This window comes from Oncorhynchus kisutch, linkage group LG14 (assembly GCF_002021735.2).
Source record: "Oncorhynchus kisutch isolate 150728-3 linkage group LG14, Okis_V2, whole genome shotgun sequence".
Classification (NCBI taxonomy): domain Eukaryota; kingdom Metazoa; phylum Chordata; class Actinopteri; order Salmoniformes; family Salmonidae; genus Oncorhynchus; species Oncorhynchus kisutch.
Genome location: NC_034187.2, coordinates 83,813,400 through 83,839,374, shown reverse-complemented (window position 1 = coordinate 83,839,374; position 25,975 = coordinate 83,813,400). Strand labels below are relative to the sequence as shown.

The 25,975-nt window shown below is 46.8% G+C and overlaps 1 protein-coding gene across 4 annotated transcripts in view; it reads right to left on the bottom strand.

The window, feature by feature from the left end:
• LOC109875903 (protein FAM49A) overlaps nt 1–25,975 on the bottom strand; it is an 87,365-nt gene that overhangs the window by 36,211 nt on the left and 25,179 nt on the right. For 3 of the 4 annotated variants that reach the window (XM_031789090.1, XM_031789088.1, XM_031789087.1), the window contains exon 2: nt 21,439–21,530. The gene's annotated coding sequence lies outside the window, so the exon portion shown is untranslated. Of the gene's footprint in view, nt 1–15,562; nt 15,837–21,438; nt 21,531–25,975 lie in introns of those variants that run through there. The other variant, XM_031789086.1, reaches the window with a different exon arrangement.

The window sequence follows — 25,975 nt, the reverse complement described above, 5'->3', positions numbered from 1 at the left end:
GCCTGCTTACAAGCAGGAAACACCAGTGACTTGGTCAATAAAGAAGTGGTCAGATGAAGCAGATGCTAAGCTACAGGACTGTTTTGCACAGACTGGAATATGTTCTGGGATTCTTCCGATGGCATTGAGTTGTACACCACATCAGTCACTGGCTTCATCAATAAGTGCATCGATGACTTCGTCCCCACAGTGACCGTACGTACATACCCCAACCAGAAGCCATGGATTACAGACAACATCCGCACTGAGCTAAAGGGTAGAGCTGCCGCTTTCAAGGAGCGGGACTCTAACACGGAAGCTTATAAGAAATCCTGCTATGCCCTCGAAAAACCAAACAGGCAAAGCTTCAATACAGGACTAAGATCGAATCATACTACACCGGCTCTGACGATCGTCGGATTTGGCAGGGCTTGCTACCTATTACAGACTACAAAGGGAAGCACAGCCGAGAGCTGCCCAGTGACACGGGCCTACCTGACAAGCAAAATTACTTCTATGCTCGCTCCGAGGCAACTAACAATGAAACATGCATGAGAGCACCAGCTGTTCCAGATGACTGTGTGATATAGCTCAGTTGTGCACTGGGGCCTCCCACTCCTCTTTCTGTTCTGGTTAGAGACAGTTTGCGCTGTTCTGTAAAGGGAGTGGTACACAGCATTGTACGAGATCTTCAGTTTCTTGGCAATTTCTCGCATGGAATAGCCTTCATTACTCAGAACAAGAATAGTTATTTGTTTCTGGCCATTTTGAGCCTGTAATCGAACCCACAAATGCTGATGCTCCAGATACTCAACTAGTCTTAAGAAGGCCAGTTGTATTGCTTCTTTAATCAAAACAACAGTTCTCAGCTGTGCTAACATAATTGCAATATGGTTTTCTAATGATCAATTAGCCTTTTAAAATTTTAAACTTGGATTAGCAAATACAACATGCCATTGGAACACAGGAGTGATGGTTGCTGATTATGGGCCTCTGTACACCTATGTAGATATTCCATTTAAAAAATAATCAGTTTCCAGCTGCAATAGTCATTTACAACATTAAGAATATCTACACTGTACAAGGACATTTCAAATTGACCCCAAACTTTTGAAAGGCAGTGTATATATTACCACAATTACCTCTACTAAACGGTGCCCCCGGGTAGTGACTCTGTACCGTAACACCCTGTATATAGCCCCTACATTGAGTCTGTACCGTAACACCCTGTATAAATCCTCCACTTTGACTCTGTCCTGGTACCCTCTCTATATAACCTTCACATTGACTCTGTGCAGGTACCCCCTGTATATAGCCTCCACATTGACTCTGTACCGTAACACCCTGTGTATAGCCTCCACATTGAGTCTGTACCGTAACACCCTGTATATAGCCTCCACATTGACTCTGTACCGTAACACCCTGTGTATAGCCTCCACATTGAGTCTGTACCGTAACACCCTGTGTATAGCCTCCACATTGAGTCTGTACCGTAACACCCTGTATATAGCCTCCACATTGACTCTGTACCATAACACCCTGTATATAGCCTCCACATTGACTCTGTACCGGTACCCCCTGTATATAGCCTCCACATTGACTCTGTACCGGTACCCCCTGTATATAGCCTCCACATTGACTCTGTACTGGTACCCCCTTTATATAGCCTCCACATTGACTCTGTACTGGTACCCCCTGTATATAGCCTCCACATTGACTCTGTACTGGTACCCCCTGTATAGAGCCTCTACATTGACTCTGTCCTGTAATACCCTGTATATAGCCTCCACATTGACTCTGTACCGTAACACCCTGTATATAGCCTCCACATTGACTCTGTCCTGTAATACCCTGTATATAGCCTCCACATTGACTCTGTACCGTAATACCCTGTATATAGCCTCCACATTGACTCTCTCCTGTAATACCCTGTATAGAGCCTCCACATTGACTTTGTACCGTAATACCCTTTATATAGCCTCCACATTGACTCTGTACCAGTACCCCCTGTATATAACCTCCACATTGACTCTGTACTGGTACCCCCTGTATATAGCCTCCACATTGACTCTGTACCAGTACCCCCTGTATATAGCTTCCACATTAACTCTGTACCGGTGCCCCCTGTATATAGCCTCCACATTGACTCTGTACCGGTACCCCCTGTATATAGCCTCCACATTGACTCTGTACCGGTACCCCCTGTATATAGCCTCCACATTGACTCTGTACCGGTACCCCCTGTATATAGCCTCCACATTGACTCTGTACCGGTACCCCCTGTATATAGCCTCCAAATTGACTCTGTACCGGTACCCCCTGTATATAGCCTCCACATTGACTCTGTACCGGTACCCCCTGTATATAGCCTCCACATTGACTCTGTACCGGTACCCCCTGTATATAGCCTCCACATTGACTCTGTACCGGTACCCCCTGTATATAGCCTCCACATTGACTCTGTCCTGGTACCCCCTGTATACAGCCTCCACATTGACTCTGTACCGTAACAGCCTGTATATAGCCTCCACATTGACTCTGTACCGGTACCCCCTGTAATATAGCCTCCACATTGACTCTGTACCGGTACCCCCTGTATATAGCCTCCACATTGACTCTGTACCGGTACCCCCTGTATATAGCCTCCACATTGACTCTGTACCGGTACCCCCTGTATATAGCCTCCACATTGACTCTGTACCGGTACCCCCTGTATATAGCCTCCACATTGACTCTGTACCGGTACCCCCTGTATATAGCCTCCACATTGACTCTGTACCGGTACCCCCTGTATATAGCCTCCACATTGACTCTGTACCGGTACCCCCTGTATATAGCCTCCACATTGACTCTGTACCATAACACCCTGTATATAGCCTCCACATTGACTCTGTACCATAACACCCTGTATATAGCCTCCACATTGACTCTGTACCGGTACCCCCTGTATATAGCCTCCACATTGACTCTGTACCGGTACCCCCTGTAAATAGCCTCCACATTGACTCTGTACCATAACACCCTGTATATAGCCTCCATATTGACTCTGTACCATAACACCCTGTATATAGCCTCCACATTGACTCTGTACCAGTACCACCTGTATATAGCCTCCACATTGACTCTGTACCAGTACCACCTGTATATAGCCTCCACATGGACTCTGTACCGTAATACCCTGTATATAGCCTCCACATTGACTCTGTACCGTAATACCCTGTATATAGCCTCCACATTGACTCTGTACCGTAATACCCTGTATATAGCCTCCACATTGACTCTGTACCGTAATACCCTGTATATAGCCTCCACATTGACTCTGTACCGTAACACCCTGTATATAGCCTCCACATTGACTCTGTACCGTAATACCCTGTATATAGCCTCCACATTGACTCTGTACCGTAATACCCTGTATATAGCCTCCACATTGACTGAGTACCGTAATACCCTGTATATAGCCTCCACATTGACTCTGTACCGGTACCCCCTGTATATAGCCTCCACATTGACTCTGTACTGGTACCCCCTGTATATAGCCTCCACATTGACTCTGTACCGGTACCCCCTGTATATAGCCTCCACATTGACTCTGTACCGGTACCCCCTGTATATAGCCTCCACATTGACTCTGTACCGGTACCCCCTGTATATAGCCTCCACATTGACTCTGTACCGGTACCCCCTGTATATAGCCTCCACATTGACTCTGTACCGGTACCCCCTGTATATAGCCTCCACATTGACTCTGTACCGGTACCCCCTGTATATAGCCTCCACATTGACTCTGTACCGGTACCCCCCTGTATATAGCCTCCACATTGACTCTGTACCATAACACCCTGTATATAGCCTCCACATTGACTCTGTACCTGTACACCCTGTATATAGCCTCCACATTGACTCTGTACCGTAACACCCTGTATATAGCCTCCACATTGACTCTGTACCGGTACCCCCTGTATATAGCCTCCACATTGACTCTGTACCGTAACACCCTGTATATAGTCTCCACATTGACTCTGTACCGTAACACCCTGTATATAGCCTCCACATTGACTCTGTACCGTAACACCCTGTATATAGCCTCCACATTGACTCTGTACCGTAACACCCTGTATATAGCCTCCACATTGACTCTGTACCGTAACACCCTGTATATAGCCTCCACATTGACTCTGTACCGTAACACCCTGTATATAGCCTCCACATTGACTCTGTACCGTAACACCCTGTATATAGCCTCCACATTGACTCTGTACCGTAACACCCTGTATATAGCCTCCACACTGACTCTGTACCGTAACACCCTGTATATAGCCTCCACATTGACTCTGTACCGTAACACCCTGTATATAGCCTCCACATTGACTCTGTACCGGTACCCCCTGTATATAGCCTCCACATTGACTCTGTACCGGTACCCCCTGTATATAGCCTCCACATTGACTCTGTACCGTAATACCCTGTATATAGCCTCCACATTGACTCTGTACCGTAACACCCTGTATATAGCCTCCACATTGACTCTGTACCGTAACACCCTGTATATAACCTCCACATTGACTCTGTACCGTAATACCCTGTATATAGCCTCCACATTGACTCTGTACCGTAACACCCTGTATATAGCCTCCACATTGACTCTGTACCGTAACACCCTGTATATAACCTCCACATTGACTCTGTACCGTAATACCCTGTATATAGCCTCCACATTGACTCTGTACCAGTACCCCCTGTATATAGCCTCCACATTGACTCTGTACCGTAATACCCTGTATATAGCCTCCACATTGACTCTGTACCGTAATACCCTGTATATAGTCTCCACATTGACTCTGTACCGTAATACCCTGTATATAGCCTCCACATTGACTCTGTACCGTAATACCCTGTATATAGCCTCCACATTGACTCTGTACCGTAACACCCTGTATATAGCCTCCACATTGACTCAGTACCGTAACACCCTGTATATAGCCTCCACATTGACTCAGTACCGTAACACCCTGTATATAGCCTCCACATTGACTCAGTACCGTAACACCCTGTATATAGCCTCCACATTGACTCTGTACCGTAATACCCAATATATAGCCTCCACATTGACTCTGTACCGTAACACCCTGTATATAGCCTCCACATTGACTCTGTACCGTAACACCCTGTATATAGCCTCCACATTGACTCTGTACCGTAATACCCTGTATATAGCCTCCACATTGACTCTGTACCGTAACACCCTGTATATAGCCTCCACATTGACTCTGTACCGTAACACCCTGTATATAGCCTCCACATTGACTCTGTACCGTAACACCCTGTATATAGCCTCCACATTGACTCTGTACCGTAATACCCTGTATATAGCCTCCACATTGACTCTGTACCGGTACCCCCTGTATATAGCCTCCACATTGACTCTGTACCGTAACACCCTGTATATAGCCTCCACATTGACTCTGTACCGTAACACCCTGTATATAGCTTCCACATTGACTCTGTACCGTAATACCCTGTATATAGCCTCCACATTGACTCTGTACCGTAATACCCTGTATATAGCCTCCACATTGACTCTGTACCGTAATACCCTGTATATAGCCTCCACATTGACTCTGTACCGTAACACCCTGTATATAGCCTCCACATTGACTCTGTACCGTAATACCCTGTATATAGCCTCCACATTGACTCTGTACCGTAACACCCTGTATATAGCCTCCACATTGACTCTGTACCGTAACACCCTGTATATAGCCTCCACATTGACTCTGTACCGTAATACCCTGTATATAGTCTCCACATTGACTCTGTACCGTAACACCCTGTATATAGCCTCCACATTGACTCTGTACCGTAACACCCTGTATATAGACTCCACATTGACTCTGTACCGTAACACCCTGTATATAGCCTCCACATTGACTCTGTACCGTAATACCCTGTATATAGCCTCCACATTGACTCTGTACCGTAATACCCTGTATATAGCCTCCACATTGACTCTGTACCGTAATACCCTGTATATAGCCTCCACATTGACTCTGTACCGTAATACCCTGTATATAGTCTCCACATTGACTCTGTACCGTAATACCCTGTATATAGCCTCCACATTGACTCTGTACCGTAATACCCTGTATATAGCCTCCACATTGACTCTGTACCGTAATACCCTGTATATAGCCTCCACATTGACTCTGTACCGTAACACCCTGTATATAGCCTCCACATTGACTCTGTACCGTAATACCCTGTATATAGCCTCCACATTGACTCTGTACCGTAATACCCTGTATATAGCCTCCACATTGACTCTGTACCGTAATACCCTGTATATAGCCTCCACATTGACTCTGTACCGTAATACCCTGTATATAGCCTCCACATTGACTCGGTACCGTAATACCCTGTATATAGCCTCCACATTGTTATTTTACTGCAGGTTTTTAATTTTTATTACTTTATTTGATTGATTTATTTTAACCATTGTTGGTTAAGGGCTTGTAAGTAAGCATTTCCCTGTAAGGTCTAGCTAGACCTGTTGTGTTCGGCACATAAACAATAACACATTGATTTGATTTGACCCCTAACAGGAGATAACAACATACACGACAGAGAAAATTACTTTACTCACGTTATATTATTGTAGCTACCTTATTATACAAACCTAACCTTCCTCTCATCTAATCACCTTTCCTGACCTGTCGTCTCCTCTAGTCGTCTCCTCTAGTCTAACAACTCCCCTGTTAAAACGAAACTCTATCAATCAATATATTATTAAATTAATCAGGATATTGTTCATATACATGCTACTGCACATGCATATAGTAGCTCTAACGTCTAAGAGTTTATCTACAGTCTGTTGATAGCAGGTCTGACAGTATATCTACTGTCTGTTGATAGCAGGTCTGATGGTATATCTACTGTTGATAGCAGGTCTGACAGTATATCTACTGTCTGTTGATAGCAGGTCTGACAGTATATCTACTGTCTGTTGATAGCAGGTCTGACAGTATATCTACTGTTGATAGCAGGTCTGACGGTATATCTACTGTTGATAGCAGGTCTGACAGGATATCTACTGTCTGTTGATAGCAGGTCTGACAGTATATCTACTGTCTGTTGATAGCAGGTCTGACAGTATATCTACTGTTGATAGCAGGTCTGACAGTTTATCTACTGTCTGTTGATAGCAGGTCTGACGGTATATCTACTGTCTGTTGATAGCAGGTCTGACAGGATATCTACTGTTGATAGCAGGTCTGACAGTATATCTACTGTTGATAGCAGGTCTGACAGTTTATCTACTGTCTGTTGATAGCAGGTCTGACAGTATATCTACTGTTGATAGCAGGCCTGACAGGATATCTACTGTCTGTTGATAGGTCTGACAGGATATCTACTGTTGATAGCAGGTCTAACAGTATATCTACTGTCTGTTGATAGCAGGTCTGACAGTATATCTACTGCCTGTTGATAGCAGGTCTGACGGTATATCTACTGTTGATAGCAGGTCTGACAGTATATCTACTGTCTGTTGATAGCAGGTCTGACAGTATATCTACTGTCTGTTGATAGCAGGTCTGACAGTATATCTACTGTCTGTTGATAGCAGGTCTGACGGTATATCTACTGTTGATAGCAGGTCTAACAGTATATCTACTGTCTGTTGATAGCAGGTCTGACAGTATATCTACTGTCTGTTGATAGCAGGTCTGACGGTATATCTACTGTTGATAGCAGGTCTGACAGTATATCTACTGTCTGTTGATAGCAGGTCTGACGGTATATCTACTGTTGATAGCAGGTCTGACAGTATATCTACTGTCTGTTGATAGCAGGTCTGACAGTATATCTACTGTCTGTTGATAGCAGGTCTGACAGTATATCTACTGTCTGTTGATAGCAGGTCTGACAGGATATCTACTGTCTGTTGATAGGTCTGACAGGATATCTACTGTTGATAGCAGGTCTGACAGTATATCTACTCTCTGTTGATAGCAGGTCTGACAGTATATCTACTGTTTATAGCAGGTCTGACAGTATATCTACTGTCTGTTGATAGCAGGTCTGACAGTATATCTACTGTCTGTTGATAGCAGGTCTGACAGTATATCTACTCTCTGTTGATAGCAGGTCTGACAGTATATCTACTGTTTATAGCAGGTCTGACAGTATATCTACTGTCTGTTGATAGCAGGTCTGACAGTATACCTACTGTCTGTTGATAGCAGGTCTGACAGTATATCTACTGTCTGTTGATAGCAGGTCTGACAGTATATCTACTGTCTGTTGATAGCAGGTCTGACAGGATATCTACTGTCTGTTGATAGCAGGTCTGACGGTATATCTACTGTTGATAGCAGGTCTGACAGTATATCTACTGTCTGTTGATAGCAGGTCTGACAGTATATCTACTGTCTGTTGATAGCAGGTCTGACAGTATATCTACTGTTGATAGCAGGTCTGACGGTATATCTACTGTTGATAGCAGGTCTGACAGGATATCTACTGTCTGTTGATAGCAGGTCTGACAGTATATCTACTGTTGATAGCAGGTCTGACAGTATATCTACTGTTGATAGCAGGTCTGACAGTTTATCTACTGTCTGTTGATAGCAGGTCTGACGGTATATCTACAGTCTGTTGATAGCAGGTCTGACAGGATATCTACTGTTGATAGCAGGTCTGACAGTATATCTACTGTTGATAGCAGGTCTGACAGTTTATCTACTGTTGATAGCAGGTCTGACAGTATATCTACAGTCTGTTGATAGCAGGTCTGACAGTATATCTACTGTCTGTTGATAGCAGGTCTGACAGTATATCTACTGTTTATAGCAGGTCTGACAGTATATCTACTGTCTGTTGATAGCAGGTCTGACAGTATATCTACTGTCTGTTGATAGTAGGTCTGACAGTTTATCTACAGTCTGTTGATAGCAGGTCTGACAGTATATCTACTGTTGATAGCAGGTCTGACAGGATATCTACTGTTGATAGCAGGTCTGACAGTATATCTACTGTTGATAGCAGGTCTGACAGGATATCTACTGTTGATAGCAGGTCTGACAGTTTATCTACTGTCTGTTGATAGCAGGTCTGACAGTATATCTACTGTTGATAGCAGGTCTGACAGTATATCTACTGTTGATAGCAGGTCTGACAGTATATCTACAGTCTGTTGATAGCAGGTCTGACAGGATATCTACTGTTGATAGCAGGTCTGACAGTTTATCTACTGTCTGTTGATAGCAGGTCTGACAGTATATCTACTGTCTGTTGATAGCAGGTCTGACGGTATATCTACTGTTGATAGCAGGTCTGACAGTATATCTACTGTCTGTTGATAGCAGGTCTGACAGTATATCTACTGTCTGTTGATAGCAGGTCTGACAGTATATCTACTGTCTGTTGATAGCAGGTCTGACGGTATATCTACTGTTGATAGCAGGTCTAACAGTATATCTACTGTCTGTTGATAGCAGGTCTGACAGTATATCTACTGTCTGTTGATAGCAGGTCTGACGGTATATCTACTGTTGATAGCAGGTCTGACAGTATATCTACTGTCTGTTGATAGCAGGTCTGACGGTATATCTACTGTTGATAGCAGGTCTGACAGTATATCTACTGTCTGTTGATAGCAGGTCTGACAGTATATCTACTGTCTGTTGATAGCAGGTCTGACAGGATATCTACTGTCTGTTGATAGGTCTGACAGGATATCTACTGTTGATAGCAGGTCTGACAGTATATCTACTCTCTGTTGATAGCAGGTCTGACAGTATATCTACTGTTTATAGCAGGTCTGACAGTATATCTACTGTCTGTTGATAGCAGGTCTGACAGTATATCTACTGTCTGTTGATAGCAGGTCTGACAGTATATCTACTCTCTGTTGATAGCAGGTCTGACAGTATATCTACTGTTTATAGCAGGTCTGACAGTATATCTACTGTCTGTTGATAGCAGGTCTGACAGTATACCTACTGTCTGTTGATAGCAGGTCTGACAGTATATCTACTGTCTGTTGATAGCAGGTCTGACAGTATATCTACTGTCTGTTGATAGCAGGTCTGACAGGATATCTACTGTCTGTTGATAGCAGGTCTGACGGTATATCTACTGTTGATAGCAGGTCTGACAGTATATCTACTGTCTGTTGATAGCAGGTCTGACAGTATATCTACTGTCTGTTGATAGCAGGTCTGACAGTATATCTACTGTTGATAGCAGGTCTGACGGTATATCTACTGTTGATAGCAGGTCTGACAGGATATCTACTGTCTGTTGATAGCAGGTCTGACAGTATATCTACTGTTGATAGCAGGTCTGACAGTATATCTACTGTTGATAGCAGGTCTGACAGTTTATCTACTGTCTGTTGATAGCAGGTCTGACGGTATATCTACAGTCTGTTGATAGCAGGTCTGACAGGATATCTACTGTTGATAGCAGGTCTGACAGTATATCTACTGTTGATAGCAGGTCTGACAGTTTATCTACTGTTGATAGCAGGTCTGACAGTATATCTACAGTCTGTTGATAGCAGGTCTGACAGTATATCTACTGTCTGTTGATAGCAGGTCTGACAGTATATCTACTGTTTATAGCAGGTCTGACAGTATATCTACTGTCTGTTGATAGCAGGTCTGACAGTATATCTACTGTCTGTTGATAGTAGGTCTGACAGTTTATCTACAGTCTGTTGATAGCAGGTCTGACAGTATATCTACTGTTGATAGCAGGTCTGACAGGATATCTACTGTTGATAGCAGGTCTGACAGTATATCTACTGTTGATAGCAGGTCTGACAGGATATCTACTGTTGATAGCAGGTCTGACAGTTTATCTACTGTCTGTTGATAGCAGGTCTGACAGTATATCTACTGTTGATAGCAGGTCTGACAGTATATCTACTGTTGATAGCAGGTCTGACAGTATATCTACAGTCTGTTGATAGCAGGTCTGACAGGATATCTACTGTTGATAGCAGGTCTGACAGTTTATCTACTGTCTGTTGATAGCAGGTCTGACAGTTTATCTACAGTCTGTTGATAGCAGGTCTGACAGTATATCTACTGTTGATAGCAGGTCTGACAGGATATCTACTGTCTGTTGATAGGTCTGACAGGATATCTACTGTTGATAGCAGGTCTGACAGTATATCTACTGTCTGTTGATAGCAGGTCTGACAGTATATCTACTGTCTGTTGATAGCAGGTCTGACAGTATATCTACTGTCTGTTGATAGCAGGTCTGACAGTATATCTACTGTCTGTTGATAGCAGGTCTAACAGCATTTCTAATGTCTGTGGCTGCTTGTCAGTTTACGTAGAATGACTTATCTTTTTAAGAGCCTAGTTCTCCACCCTGTCTTTGTTTTCTCTGTGTATGAGACCTTTCTGAGAGCAGTTGGCCCTTTGCATGTCCTGCTTTCCGCCCTCAAAGTCTATGTTGTATGTGTCTTCCATGCCTCCTTTAACAGCTTGCGAAACTAGGGGGTGAATGCGAGCCGCAGGGTACACTTCATGGCCAGCCAAATTAACACACAGACACTACATCAAAAACACTACATGGAACCAAGTGAGCAAGCGATCACTTGTTGCAATCAGGGCCACAATTCAAGACGGACCACAGCTGTGCTCTGTGGTTTCCAATAGCTACACAGTGTCCAATAAGGGACAGGGGGAGGAAATGAGGGGTTTGGAAAGGAGGGGGTTTGGAAAGGAGGGGTTTGGAAAGGAGGGGTTTGGAAAGGAGGGGGTTTAGAAAGGAGGGGGTTTAGAAAGGAGGGGGTTTAGAAAGGAGGGGTTTGGAAAGGAGGGGGTTTAGAAAGGAGGGGTTTGGAAAGGAGGGGGTTTAGAAAGGAGGGGTTTGGAAAGGAGGGGGTTTAGAAAGGAGGGGTTTGGAAACGAGGGGGTTTAGAAAGGAAGGGTTTGGAAAGGAGGGGGTTTAGAAAGGATGGGTTTGGAAAGGAGGGGTTTGGAAAGGAGGGGGTTTAGAAAGGAGGGGTTTGGAAAGGAGGGGTTTGGAAAGGAGGGTATTTGGAAAGGAAGGGTTTGGAAAGGAGGGGGTTTAGAAAGGAGGGGTTTGGAAAGGAGGGGTTTGGAAAGGAAGGGTTTGGAAAGGAATGGTTTGGAAAGGAGGGGGTTTAGAAAGGAGGGGTTTGGAAATGAGGGGGTTTAGAAAGGAGGGGTTTGGAAATGAGTGGTTTGGAAAGGAAGGGTTTGGAAAGGAGGGGGTTTAGAAAGGAGGGGTTTGGAAAGGAGGGGGTTTGGAAAGGAAGGGTTTGGAAAGGAAGGGTTTGGAAAGGAGGGGTTTGGAAAGGAGGGGGTTTGGAAAGGAAGGGTTTGGAAAGGAGGGGGTTTAGAAAGGAGGGGTTTGGAAAGGAGGGGGTTTGGAAAGGAGGGGGTTTGGAAAGGAAGGGTTTGGAAAGGAAGGGTTTGGAAAGGAGGGGTTTGGAAAGGAGGGGTTTGGAAAGGAGGGGGTTTAGAAAGGAGGGGTTTGGAAAGGAGGGGTTTGGAAAGGAGGGGGTTTGGAAAGGAAGGGTTTGGAAAGGAGGGGGTTTAGAAAGGAGGGGTTTGGAAAGGAGGGGTTTGGAAAGGAAGGGTTTGGAAAGGAATTGTTTGGAAAGGAGGGGGTTTAGAAAGGAGGGGTTTGGAAATGAGGGGGTTTAGAAAGGAGGGGTTTGGAAATGAGTGGTTTGGAAAGGAAGGGTTTGGAAAGGAGGGGGTTTAGAAAGGAGGGGTTTGGAAAGGAGGGGGTTTGGAAAGGAAGGGTTTGGAAAGGAAGGGTTTGGAAAGGAGGGGTTTGGAAAGGAGGGGGTTTGGAAAGGAAGGGTTTGGAAAGGAGGGGTTTGGAAAGGAGGGGGTTTAGAAAGGAGGGGTTTGGAAAGGAGGGGGTTTGGAAAGGAGGGGGTTTAGAAAGGAGGGGTTTGGAAAGGAGGGGGTTGGAAAGGAGGGGGTTTGGAAAGGAGGGGGTTTAGAAAGGAGGGGTTTGGAAAGGAGGGGGTTTAGAAAGGAGGGGTTTGGAAAGGAGGGGGTTTAGAAAGGAGGGGTTTGGAAAGGAGGGGGTTTAGAAAGGAGGGGTTTGGAAAGGAGGGGTTTAGAAAGGAGGGGGTTTAGAAAGGAGGGGGTTTAGTAAGGAGGGGTTTGGAAAGGAGGGGGTTTGAGAAAGAGAGAGAGAGAGACAGAAACAGAGAGGGGGGAGAGAGAGAGAGAGGGAGAGAGAGACAGCAAGAGAGAGGGAGAGAGACGGAGAGAGAGAGAGACGGAGAGAGACGGAGAGAGAGAGACGGAGGGAGAGAGAGAGAGAAACAGAGAGGGGGCAGAGAGAGAGAGAGGGAGAGAGAGAGAGGGAGAGAGAGACAGAGATTGAGAGAAACGGAGAGAGACGGAGAGAGAGAGAGAGACGGAGGGAGAGAGACGGAGAGAGAGAGAGAGAGAAACAGAGAGGGGGCAGAGAGAGAGAGGGAGAGAGACAGAAACAGAGAGGGGGCAGAGAGAGAGGGAGAGAGGGAGAGAGAGCAAGAGAGAGACAGCAAGAGAGAGAGACAGCGAGATAGAGAGAGAGAGAGAGAGAGAGCAAGAGAGAGAGGGAGAGAGAGGGAAAGAGAGGGAGAGAGAGGGAAAGAGAGGGAGAGAGAGAGAGAGAGAGATGGAGAGAGAGAGAGAGACGGAGGGAGAGAGAGAGAGAGACAGAAACAGAGAGGGGGCAGAGAGAGAGAGAGAGAGACAGAGAGGGGGCAGAGAGAGAGAGAGAGAGAGACAGAGAAGGGGGAGAGAGAGAGAGAGAGAGAGAGAGAGAGAGAGAGAGAGAGAGAGAGAGAGAGAGAGAGAGAGAGAGAGAGAGAGAGAGAGAGAGAGAAATAGTATACAATTAAGGTGAGTGCATCAGGTAACACACACACACACACTCACACACACACACACACACACACACCCTCACACACACATTAACACACACAGCCTCACTCACACACACATAAACACACACAGACACACACGCAGCCTCACACACACACACCCTCACCCTCACGCTCAGACTCACACACACAAACACACACAATTACGCACTCACACACAGACGCGGTCCAAACCGAGACCAGCGCTCCACTAGTGGTTGCCAGGAAACGGTCGGCCTGGTGCTGACTTCTCCCTCCCTATAGAGGATGTGAAACAGCCAGCAGCCATCTCTCTCGGCTCTGGGTGTGTTTGTGCTTGTGTGTGTTTGTGTGTAGTGAGAGTGGGTGTGTTTGTGCGTGTCTGTGTGTAGTGAGAGTGTGTGTATTTGTGTTTGTGCTTGTGCGTGTATGTGTGTAGTGAGAGTGTGTGTATTTGTGTGTGTGTGTGTGTAGTGAGAGTGTGTGTATTTGTGTGTGTATGTGTGTAGTGAGAGTGGGTGTGTTTGTGTGTGTATGTGTGTAGTGAGAGTGGGTGTGTTTGTGTGTGTCTGTGTTTAGTGAGAGTGGGTGTGTTTGTGTGTGTAGTGAGAGTGGGTGCATTTGTGTGTGTATGTGTGTAGTGAGAGTGTGTGTATTTGTGCTTGTGCGTGTATGTGTGTAGTGAGAGTGGGTGTATTTGTGTGTGTATGTGTGTAGTGAGAGTGTGTGTATTTGTGCTTGTGCGTGTATGTGTGTAGTGAGAGTGGGTGTATTTGTGTGTGTGTGTGTGTAGTGAGAGTGTGTGTATTTGTGCTTGTGCGTGTATGTGTGTAGTGAGAGTGGGTGTATTTGTGTGTGTGTGTGTGTAGTGAGAGTGTGTGTATTTGTGCTTGTGCGTGTATGTGTGTAGTGAGAGTGGGTGTGTGTGTTTGTGCTTGTGTGTGTATGTGTATGTGTGTAGTGAGAGTGGGTGTATTTGTGCGTGTCTGTGTGTAGTGAGAGTGGCTATGTTTGTGTGTGTGTGTGTGTGTGTAGTGAGAGTGTGTGTATTTGTGTAGTGAGAGTGTGTGTATTTGTGTGTCCGTCTATGTGTGTAGTGAGAGTGTGTGTATTTGTTGTGTCCGTCTATGTGTGTAGTGAGAGTGTGTGTATTTGTGTGTGTATGTGTGTAGTGAGAGTGTGTGTATTTGTGCTTGTGTGTGTATGTGTGTAGTGAGAGTGGGTGTATTTGTGTGTGTATGTGTGTAGTGAGAGTATGTGTTTGTGCTTGTGTGTGTCCGTGTATGTGTGTAATGAGAGTGTGTGTATTTGTGTGTCCGTCTATGTGTGTAGTGAGAGTGTGTGTATTTGTGTGTATGTGGGTAGTGAGAGTGTGTGTATTTGTGTGTCCGTGTATGTGTGTAGTGTGTATTTGTGGACCCATCCATGCACAGGCACATAGCGTGAGTTAGACAGGAAGTTCACTCGTTGCTTATTCTGTGTAAACTTAACAATTACCCATTGGCCACGGAAGTTTGGCCACAGATTTAGGATCAGCCTTCCCTCCCTATGTCCTAAGCCTTAATTATTAAAGGGTGGTGTCATGAGACTGACCGCAGATCAGCATCAAGAGGGAACCTGAATTCTACTCTACTCAATAATAATAAAACACAACTCCGTCAACGATACCTGCACTTTTCTTCTTACCTTCACACCTGTCAAAAGACGATCCTCCCTCTTTCTTCCTCTTTTCTCTCCTTCCTCCTCCTCTTTAACCGTGATCTATTATTCCGTATCCTGTTAGTCGGTTAATCCCACAAAATCAGTCTGTCCCAGTGTAGCCTGCTATCCCACTAGGGTCTCAGTGGCTGTCTCTCTCTCTCTCTGTCCCTCCCTTATTAAGACACTCTGCTACTGTGGACACTACTGTAGCTACTAGCTAGCTCTACACATCTCTCTCTCTCTCTCTTTCTCTTTTCTCACACTTCTCTTTTTCTGACGTCTATTTAGAGACATGATGTGTTTTACCCGTATTCTCTCTGCTCGCCTGGTAAATGTTGTTTTCTCGCACTTGTTCTATCTAGGGTGCATCACAGCCACAATGATACTTTGTCTTCCTCTCCCCACAGAGTATCCATCAATGGGCATCCTCTCTCTCTCTCTCTCTCTCTCTCCTCTCTCCTACTCTCTCCTTCTCTCTTCTCTCTCTCTCTCTCTCCTACTCTCCCTCTCTCTCTCTCCTACTCTCTCTCTCTCCTACTCTCTCTCTCTCATCCTACTCTCTCCTCTCCTCTCTCTCTCTCTCTTTCTCTACATCTGCTGCTACTCTCTCTTCTTTCTCTCTCTCTCTCCTACTCTCCCTCTCTCTCTCTCCTACTTCTCTCTCTCCCTACTCTCTCTCTCCTATCTTCTCGTCTGTCTTCTCGCTCCTCCTCCTACTCTCTCTCTCACTACCTCCTCTCTCTCGCTCGCCTCTCTCTCTCTCTTCCCTACTCTCTCTCTCTCTCTCTCCTACTCTCTCTCTCTCTCTCTCTCCTACTCTCTCTCCTACTCTCTCCCTCTCTCTCTCTCTCTCTCCTACTCTCTCTCTCTCTCACCTACTCTCTCTCTCTCTCCTACTCTCTCTCTCTCTCTCTCTCTCTCCTACTCTCTCTCCTACTCTCTCTCTCTCCTACTCTCTCTCTCCTACTCTCTCTCTCTCGTACTCTCTCTCTCTCCCCACTCTCTCTCTCTCTCTCTCTCTCTCCTACTCTCTCTCTCTCCTACTCTCTCTCTCCTACTCTCTCTCTCTCTCTCTCTCTCTCCCTGTTTCTAAGTCAGACTACAATGGGTTCCTCTAAAATACTCCTGGCGGCTCTAACACATCCTCCTCACTTCTCTTTTCCACTGCAACAGAAATGTATCTTTGGGTTGCGTCACAAATAGCACCCTATTCCCTGTATATAGTGCACTGCTTTTCACCCGTGCCCAGAGGGTGTCACATAGAGCCCTGGTCTAAAGTAGTGCACTATATAGGGAATAGGGCTCTGGTCTAAAGTAGTGCACTATATAGGGAATAGGGTGGTATTGGGCCATTGCGGAATGCTGGTATGTGTCGTCTTCTGAGAACAACGGAGACAAATGACGTTCATNCTCTCTCTCTCCTACTCTCTCTCTCTCTACTCTCTCTCTCTCTCTCTCTCTTCTCTCTCTCTCTCTCTCTCTACTCTCTCTCTTTCTCTCTCTTCTCTCCTACTCTCCCTCTCTCTCTCCTACTCTCTCTCTCTCCTACTCTCTCTCTCCTACTCTCTCTCTGTCTCTCTCTCTCTCTCTCCTACTCTCTCTCTCCTACTCTCTCTCTCTCTCCCTCTCTCCTACTCTCTCTCTCCTACTCTCTCTCTCTCTCTCTCTCCTACTCTCTCTCCTACTCTCTCCCTCTCCCTCTCTCTCTCTCCTACTCTCTCTCTCTCTCTCCTACTCTCTCTCTCTCTCTCCTACTCTCTCTCTCTCTCTCTCTCTCCTACTCTCTCTCCTACTCTCTCTCTCTCCTACTCTCTCTCTCCTACTCTCTCTCTCTCGTACTCTCTCTCTCTCCCACTCTCTCTCTCTCTCTCTCTCTCTCTCCTACTCTCTCTCTCTCCTACTCTCTCTCTCCCTACTCTCTCTCTCTCTCTCTCTCTCCCTGTTTCTAAGTCAGACTACAATGGGTTCCTCTAAAATACTCCTGGCGGCTCTAACACATCCTCCTCACTTCTCTTTTCCACTGCAACAGAAATGTATCTTTGGGTTGCGTCACAAATAGCACCCTATTCCCTGTATATAGTGCACTGCTTTTCACCCGTGCCCAGAGGGTGTCACATAGAGCCCTGGTCTAAAGTAGTGCACTATATAGGGAATAGGGCTCTGGTCTAAAGTAGTGCACTATATAGGGAATAGGGTGGTATTGGGCCATTGCGGAATGCTGGTATGTGTCGTCTTCTGAGAACAACGGAGACAAATGACGTTCATCTGGATGATGCAGTACAACACAACACTCTCCTACACATTCACTTCCTCAATGTGTTGTCACACACACACGCACGCGCACGCACACACACACACACACACACACACACGCACGCACACGCACACACACACACACGCACGCACGCACGCACGCACGCACACACACACACACACGCAGGCGCACGCACGCACACACACACACGCGCACACACACACACACCTTCCCTCTGAGATTCAGTCAGCCAATGTAAAACTAGAGCAAAGTGCGCTTCTTTTACACAACTGACCCTCCAGTTTAACTCCTCCCTCTCCAGTCTAACTCCTCCCTCCAGTCTAAATCCTCCCTCTCCAGTCTAATTCCTCCCTCCAGTATACCAGACTTAACTCCTCCCTTCTCCAGTATAACTCCTCCCTCCCAAGTCTAACTCCTCCCTCTCCAGTCAAACTCCTCCCTCCAGTCTAACTCCTCCCTCTCCAGTCTAATTCCTCCCTCCAGTATAACTCCTCCCTCTCCAGTCTAATTCCTCCCTCCAGTATAACTCCTCCCTCTCCAGTCTAACTCCTCCCTCTCCAGTCTAACTCCTCCCTCTCCAGTCTAACTCCTCCCTCTCCAGTCTAACTCCTCGCTCCAGTCTAACTCCTCCCTCTCCCGTCTAACTCCTCCCTCTCCAGTCTAACTCCTCGCTCCAGTCTAACTCTTCCCTCCAGTCTAACTCTTCCCTCCCGTCTAACTCCTCCCTCTCCAGTCTAACTCCTCCCTCTCCAGTCTAACTCCTCGCTCCAGTCTAACTCCTCCCTCTCCAGTCTAACTCCTCCCTCCAGTCTAACTCCTCCCTCTCCAGTCTAACTCCTCCCTCTCCAGTCTAACTCCTCCCTCTCCAGTCTAACTCCTCCCTCCAGTCTAACTCCTCCCTCTCCAGTCTAACTCCTTCCCTCCAGTCTAACTCCTTGAGTATCTAACTAGCTGAGTATCTGGAGTATCAGCATTTGTGGGTTCGATTACAGGCTCAAAATGTCCAGAAACAAATAACTTTCTTCTGAAACTCGTCAGTCTATTATTGTTCTGAGAAATGAAGGCTATTCCTTGTAAGAAATTGCCAAGAAACTGAAGATCTCGTACAACGCTGTGTACTACTCCCTTCACAGGACAGTGCAAACTGTCTCTAACAAGAATAGAAAGAGGAGTGGGAGGCCCCGGTGCACAACTGAGCAAGAGGACAAGTACATTAGAGTGTAGTTTGAGAAACAGATGCCTCACAAGTCCTCATCTGACAGCTTCATTAAATAGTACACCTGCAAAACACCAGTCTCAACATCAACAGTGAAGAGGCGATCCCGGGATGCTGGCCTTCTAGGCAGAGTTCCTCTGTTTTTATTGGCCAGTCTGAGATATGGCTTTTTCTTTGCAACTCTGCCTAGTAGGCCAGCATCTGAGTCGCCTGCTATTTTGTAGGCAGTAGAGTCCACTGCACTTGGAGGAGGTGGGCTGTGATTCATAGTGGGAGGAGGTGGGCTGTGATTCATAGTGGGAGGAGGTGGGCTGTGATTCATAGTGGGAGGCAGTGGGCTGTGATTCATAGTGGGAGGAGGTGGGCTGTGATTCATAGTGGGAGGAGGTGGGCTGTGATTCATAGTGGGAGGAGATGGGCTGTGATTCATAGTGTGAGGAGGTGGGCTGTCATTCATAGTGGGAAGCAGTGGGCTGTGATTCACAGTGGAAGGAGGTGGGCTGTGATCCATAGTGGGAGGAGGTGGGCTGTGATTCATAGTGAGAAGCAGTGGGCTGTGATTCACAGTGGAAGGAGGTGGGCTGTGATCCATAGTGGGAGGCAGTGGGCTGTTATTCATAGTGGGAGGCAGTGGGCTGTGATTCATAGTGGGAGGAGGTGGGCTGTGATTCATAGTGGGAGGAGGTGGGCTGTGATCCATAGTGGGAGGCAGTGGGCTGTGATCCATAGTGGGAGGAGGTGGGCTGTGATTCATAGTGGGAGGAGGTGGGCTGTGATTCATAGTGGGAGGAGGTGGGCTATGATTCATAGTGGGAGGAGGTGGGCTGTCATTCATAGTGGGAAGCAGTGGGCTGTGATTCACAGTGGAAGGAGGTGGGCTGTGATCCATAGTGGGAGGAGGTGGGCTGTGATCATAGTGAGAAGCAGTGGGCTGTGATTCACAGTGGAAGGAGGTGGGCTGTGATCCATAGTGGGAGGCAGTGGGCTGTTATTCATAGTGGGAGGCAGTGGGCTGTGATTCATAGTGGGAGGAGGTGGGCTGTGATTCATAGTGGGAGGAGGTGGGCTGTGATCCATAGTGGGAGGCAGTGGGCTGTGATCCATAGTGGGAGGAGGTGGGCTGTGATCCACAGTGGGAGGAGGTGGGCTGTGATTCATAGTGGGAGGAGGTGGGCTGTGATCCACAGTGGGAGGAGGTGGGCTGTGATCCACAGTGGGAGGAGGTGGGCTGTGATCCACAGTGGGAGGAGGTGGGCTGTCATTCATAGTGGGAAGCAGTGGGCTGTGATTCACAGTGGAAGGAGGTGGGCTGTGATCCATAGTGGGAGGAGGTGGGCTGTGATTCATAGTGAGAAGCAGTGGGCTGTGATTCACAGTGGAAGGAGGTGGGCTGTGATCCATAGTGGGAGGCAGTGGGCTGTTATTCATAGTGGGAGGCAGTGGGCTGTGACTCATAGTGGGAGGAGGTGGGCTGTGATTCATAGTGGGAGGAGGTGGGCTGTCATTCATAGTGGGAAGCAGTGGGCTGTGATTCACAGTGGAAGGAGGTGGGCTGTGATCCATAGTGGGAGGAGGTGGGCTGTGATTCATAGTGAGAAGCAGTGGGCTGTGATTCACAGTGGAAGGAGGTGGGCTGTGATCCATAGTGGGAGGCAGTGGGCTGTGATTCATAGTGGGAGGAGGTGGGCTGTGATTCATAGTGGGAGGAGGTGGGCTGTGATCCATAGTGGGAGGCAGTGGGCTGTGATCCATAGTAGGAGGCAGTGGGCTGTGATCCACAGTGGGAGGAGGTGGGCTGTGATTCATAGTGGGAGTAGGTGGGCTGTGATCCACAGTGGGAGGAGGTGGGCTGTGATCCACAGTGGGAGGAGGTGGGCTGTGATCCACAGTGGGAGGAGGTGGGCTGTGATTCATAGTGGGAGGAGGTGGGCTGTGATTCATAGTGGGAAGTGGTCTGGGATTCTATCCCATTCAGCAGCTACTATACAGTACAGTAAGCTGCCACTGAACTCTCAGTTTCACCCTTCTGGCTCCCCCCACCCCACCCCCTCTCTCCCACCCCTCTCTCCCCCCTCCCCCATCTCTCTCCCCCTTCATGCTCTCGCTTCCCCCTCTCTCTCCCCCTCTATCCCTATCTCTCTTCCCCCCTATCTCTCTCTCTCTTCCCCCTCTCTCTCCCCCCTATCTCTCTCTCTCGCTTCCCCCTCTCCCCATCTCTGTTCCTCACTTCTACCTCATTCATCTTCCTGTCTTTTTCTCCTCCATCTCACATCTCTCACTCTCTACCACTTTCTGCCCATATGCTACGTCTCCATGGTATCTTGGTCTCAGCTGTAGTTGTCCCCCCCCTTTTTTTTCTCTTGTTCTTACCTTTGCTTGTGTTTGTCTTTACAGAGCTCTTTCACAGCATCAACCAGGGCCTCTCAGCTCAACACCCACACTACAGTGTCAACTTCCACCACCTAGAGAGAGAGAGGCAGGGAGGAGGAGCGAGAGGGATGGAGGGAGAGCGAGAGAGAGGGGGAGATAGAGAGGGAGGGAGAGTGGGGAGAGGAAGGGAGAAAGTGAGGGGGAGAGGGAGGGAGAAAGAGGTAGGGAGAGAAAGGGGAGGGAGCGGGAGAGAGAGAGGGAGGGAAGAGAGAGGGAGTGGGAGGTAGGGAGGGAGAGAGAGGGGGAGAGGGAGGGAGAAAGAGGGATGGAAGGTGAGAGAGGAAGGGGGGGAGAGGGAGAGGGAGGAGAGAGGGAGAGGGAAGCGAGGAGAGAGGGAGAGGGAGGAGAGTGGGAGAGGGAAGAGAGAGGGAGCGGGAGGTAGGGAGGGAGAGAGAGGGGGAGAGGGAGGGAGAAATAGGGATGGAAGGTGAGAGAGGAAGGGAGGGAGAGGGGAGAGGGAGGAGAGAGGGAGAGGGAAAGGGAGGAGAGAGGGAGAGGGAGAGGGAGAGGGAGAGAGAGGAGAGAGGGAGAGGGAGAGGGAGAGGGAGAGGGAGAGGGAGAGGGAGAGGGAGAGGGAGAGGGAGAGGGAGAGGGAGAGGGAGGAGAGAGGGAGAGGGAGAGGGAGAGGAGGAGAGAGGGAGAGGGAGGAGAGAGGGAGAGGGAAAGGGAGGAGAGAGGGAGAGGGAGAGGAGAGGAGAGGGAGAGGGAGAGGGAGAGGGAGAGGGAGAGGGAGAGGGAGAGGGAGAGGGAGAGGAGGGAGAGGGAGAGGGATAGGAGAGGGAGAGGGAGAGGGAGAGGGAGAGGGAGAGGGAGAGGAGGGAGAGGGAGAGGAGAGGAGAGAGGAGAGAGGGAGAGGGAGAGGGAGAGGGAGAGGGAGAGGGAGGGAGAGGGGAGAGGGAGAGGGAGAGGGGAGAGGAGAGGAGAGGGAGGAGAGAGGGAGAGGGAGAGGAGAGAGGAGAGGGAGAGGGAGAGGGAGAGGGAGAGGGAGAGGGAGAGGGAGAGGAGAGGAGGAGAGAGGGAGAGGAGATGGAGAGGGAGAGGGAGAGGGAGAGGGAGAGGGAGAGGGAGAGGAGAGGAGAGGGAGGGAGAGGGAGAGGGAGAGGGAGAGGGAGAGGGAGAGGGAGAGGGAGAGGGAGAGGGAGAGGGAGAGGGAGAGGGAGGGAGAGGGAGGAAAGAGGGAGAGGGGGAGGAGAGGGAGAGGGAGGAAAGAGGGAGAGGGAGGAGGGAGGACTGTTATTATTATGCAGGTTAACCTGATTCGAGGAAGGTTGTGAAAGGGAGGAAGGGACCTGTTAAAGGTTGGACTCTGTTTGCCATGTCTGTTAATACATGGACCGGGAAGCAGTATCATTAACAACATGGGAAGAAGTAGCATTTAGTTTGCAGTCATGAATGCAATAGTACATATATTTTTCAATAGGAAAATACACAGATACACACAACTCCAATGCCGCTCCACTAAAATCCATGAGACGTTCAACCTTCACCACATCCATTTGACACTCATTACCTGGGTTACATTACAGGGATGATTCATTTCAAGGGAAGGAGGAATCACCAAGGACAGAGGGAATGACACATATCCTCAGTTTGGAATCCGGCCCTGGTGTGTCTGTTGTAATTCCGATTATTTTCACACTGTAGTAAACAGGAACTGTTCGTATCTGTCTCAGCTCAGCAGTTATAGGTCACAACCTCACACTAAAGCGCTCTAACCTCGTGTCTCGTGTAACTATTCACACTACTAACGCTCTAACCTACCACACTACCTATGGTGGCGTTGCATCATACCAAAGAGAGAGATACATAGAAAAAGAGAGAAAGAGAAAAATAAAGAAAAATGGAGAGAGAGAGAGAGAGAGAGAGAGAGAGAGAGAGAGAGAGAGAATGGCTTTGAAAAACTGTTGCCAAGGAAACAAGCATGGCAACGACGAGGCAGAGAACGTTCTGAACTATCGATTAGCCTAGCGACAACACTAACCTCCTTTCACTCACTCTCTCCCAGATGGACAGACAGAGAGAACACATTTAATTTAAAAAGAGGAACAAAGGGGACAAGGAGAGAAAGAGACAGAGAAGGAGATGAAGACAGAGAGAAAAGATAGATGGGGAGAGAGAGAGAAAGAGAGAGAGAAGGAGATGGAGATAGAGAGAAAAGATAGATGGGGAGAGAGAGAGAAAGAGAGAGAGAGAGATAGATAGATAGATAGATAGATAGATAGATAGATAGATAGATAGATAGATAGATAGATAGATAGATAGATAGATAGATAGATAGATATGAACCTGGAGAAGAGTCCCCTAAGCAAGCTGGTCCTGAGCCCCAGGACAGCAGCACAATTAGACCCAACCAAATCATGAGAAAACAAAAAGATAACTACTTAACACATTGGAAAGAATTAACAAAAAAACAGAGCAAACTAGAATGCTATTTGGCCCTACACAGAGAGTACACAGCGGCAGAATACCTGACCACTGTGACTGACCCAAAATTAAGGAAAGCTTTGACTATGTACAGACTCAGTGAGCATAGCCTTGCTATTGAGAAAGGCCGCCGTAGGCAGACATGGCTCTCAAGAGAAGACAGGCTATGTGCTCACTGCCCACAAAATGAGGTGGAAACTGAGCTGCACTTCCTAACCTCCTGCCCAATGTATGACCATATTAGAGAGACATATTTCCCTCAGATTACACAGATCCACAAAGAATTCGAAAACAAATCCAATTTTGAAAAACTCCCATATCTACTGGGTGAAATTCCACAGTGTGCCATCACAGCAGCAAGATTTGTGACCTGTTGCCACGAGAAAAGGGCAACCAGTGAAGAACAAACACCATTGTAAATACAACCCATATTTATGCTTATTTATTTTATCTTGTGTCCTTTAGCCATTTGTACATTGTTAGAACACTGTATATATATAATATGACATTTGTAATGTCTTTACTGTTTTGAAACTTCTGTATGTGTATGTTATATATTCACTTTGTATGTTGTCTACCTCACTTGCTTTGGCAATGTTAACACATGTTTCCCATGCCAATAAAGCCCTTGAATTGAATTGAATTGATAGATAGATAGATAGATAGATAGATAGATAGATAGATAGATAGATAGATAGATAGATAGATAGATAGATAGATAGATAGATAGATAGATAGAAAGATAGATAGATAGATAGATAGATAGATAGATAGATAGATAGATAGATAGATAGATAGATAGATAGATAGATAGATAGATAGATAGATAGATAGATAGATAGATAGATAGATAGATAGATAGATAGATAGATAGATAGATAGATAGATAGATAGATAGATAGATAGATAGATAGATAGATAGATAGATAGATAGATAGATAGATAGATAGATAGATAGATAGATAGATAAAGGGTGAAAGGTGTGTGTTTTTTGGGATAAAATATTTTCACAGTACAGCACCATTGTTAACCTTCACAGAGAGAGGTAGAGAGAGAAATATGTCTCTCTAATATGGTCATACATTGGGCAGGAGGTTAGGAAGTGCAGCTCAGTTTCCACCTCATTTTGTGGGCAGTGTGCACATAGCCTGTCTTCTCTTGAGAGCCATGTCTCCCTACGGTGGCCTTTCTCAATAGCAAGGCTATGCTCACTGAGTCTGTACATAGTCAAAGCTTTCCTTAATTTTGGGTCAGTCGTAGTGATCAGGTATTCTGCCGCTGTGTACTCTCTGTGTAGGGCCAAATAGCATTCTAGTTTGCTCTGTTTTTTTGTTAATTATTTCCAATGTGTCAAGTAATTATTCTTTTGTTTTCTCATGATTTGGTTGGGCCTAATTGTGCTACTGTCCTGGGGCTCTGTGGGGTGTGTTTGTGTTTGTGAACAGAGCCCCAGGACCAGCTTGCTTAGGGGACTCTTCAGGTTCATCTCTCTGTAGGTGATGGCTTTGTTATGGAAGGTTTGTGAATCGCTTCCTTTTAGGTGGTTGTAGAATTTAATGGCTCTTTTCTGGATTTTGATAATTAGTGGGTATCAGCCTAATTCTGCTCTGCATGCATTATTTGGTGTTCTACGTTGTACACAGAGGATGTTTTTGCAGGATTCTGCATGCAGAGTTTCAATTTGTTGTTTGTCCCATTTTGTGAAGTCTTCGTTGGTGAGCGGACCCCAGACCTCACAACTATAAAGGACAATGGGTTCTACAAGTATTTTTTGCCAGATCCTAATTGGTATGTTGAATTTGATGTTCCTTTTGATGGCATAGAATGCCCTTCTTGCCTTGTCTCTCAGATCGTTCACGGTTTTGTAGAAGTTACCTGTGGCGCCGATGTTTAGGCCGAGGGTATATATAGTTACCTGTGGTGCTGATGTTTAGGCCGAGGTATATATAGTTACCTGTGGTGCTGATGTTTAGGCCGAGGTATATATAGTTACCTGTGGTGCTGATGTTTAGGCCGAGGTATATATAGTTACCTGTGGTGCTGATGTTTAGGC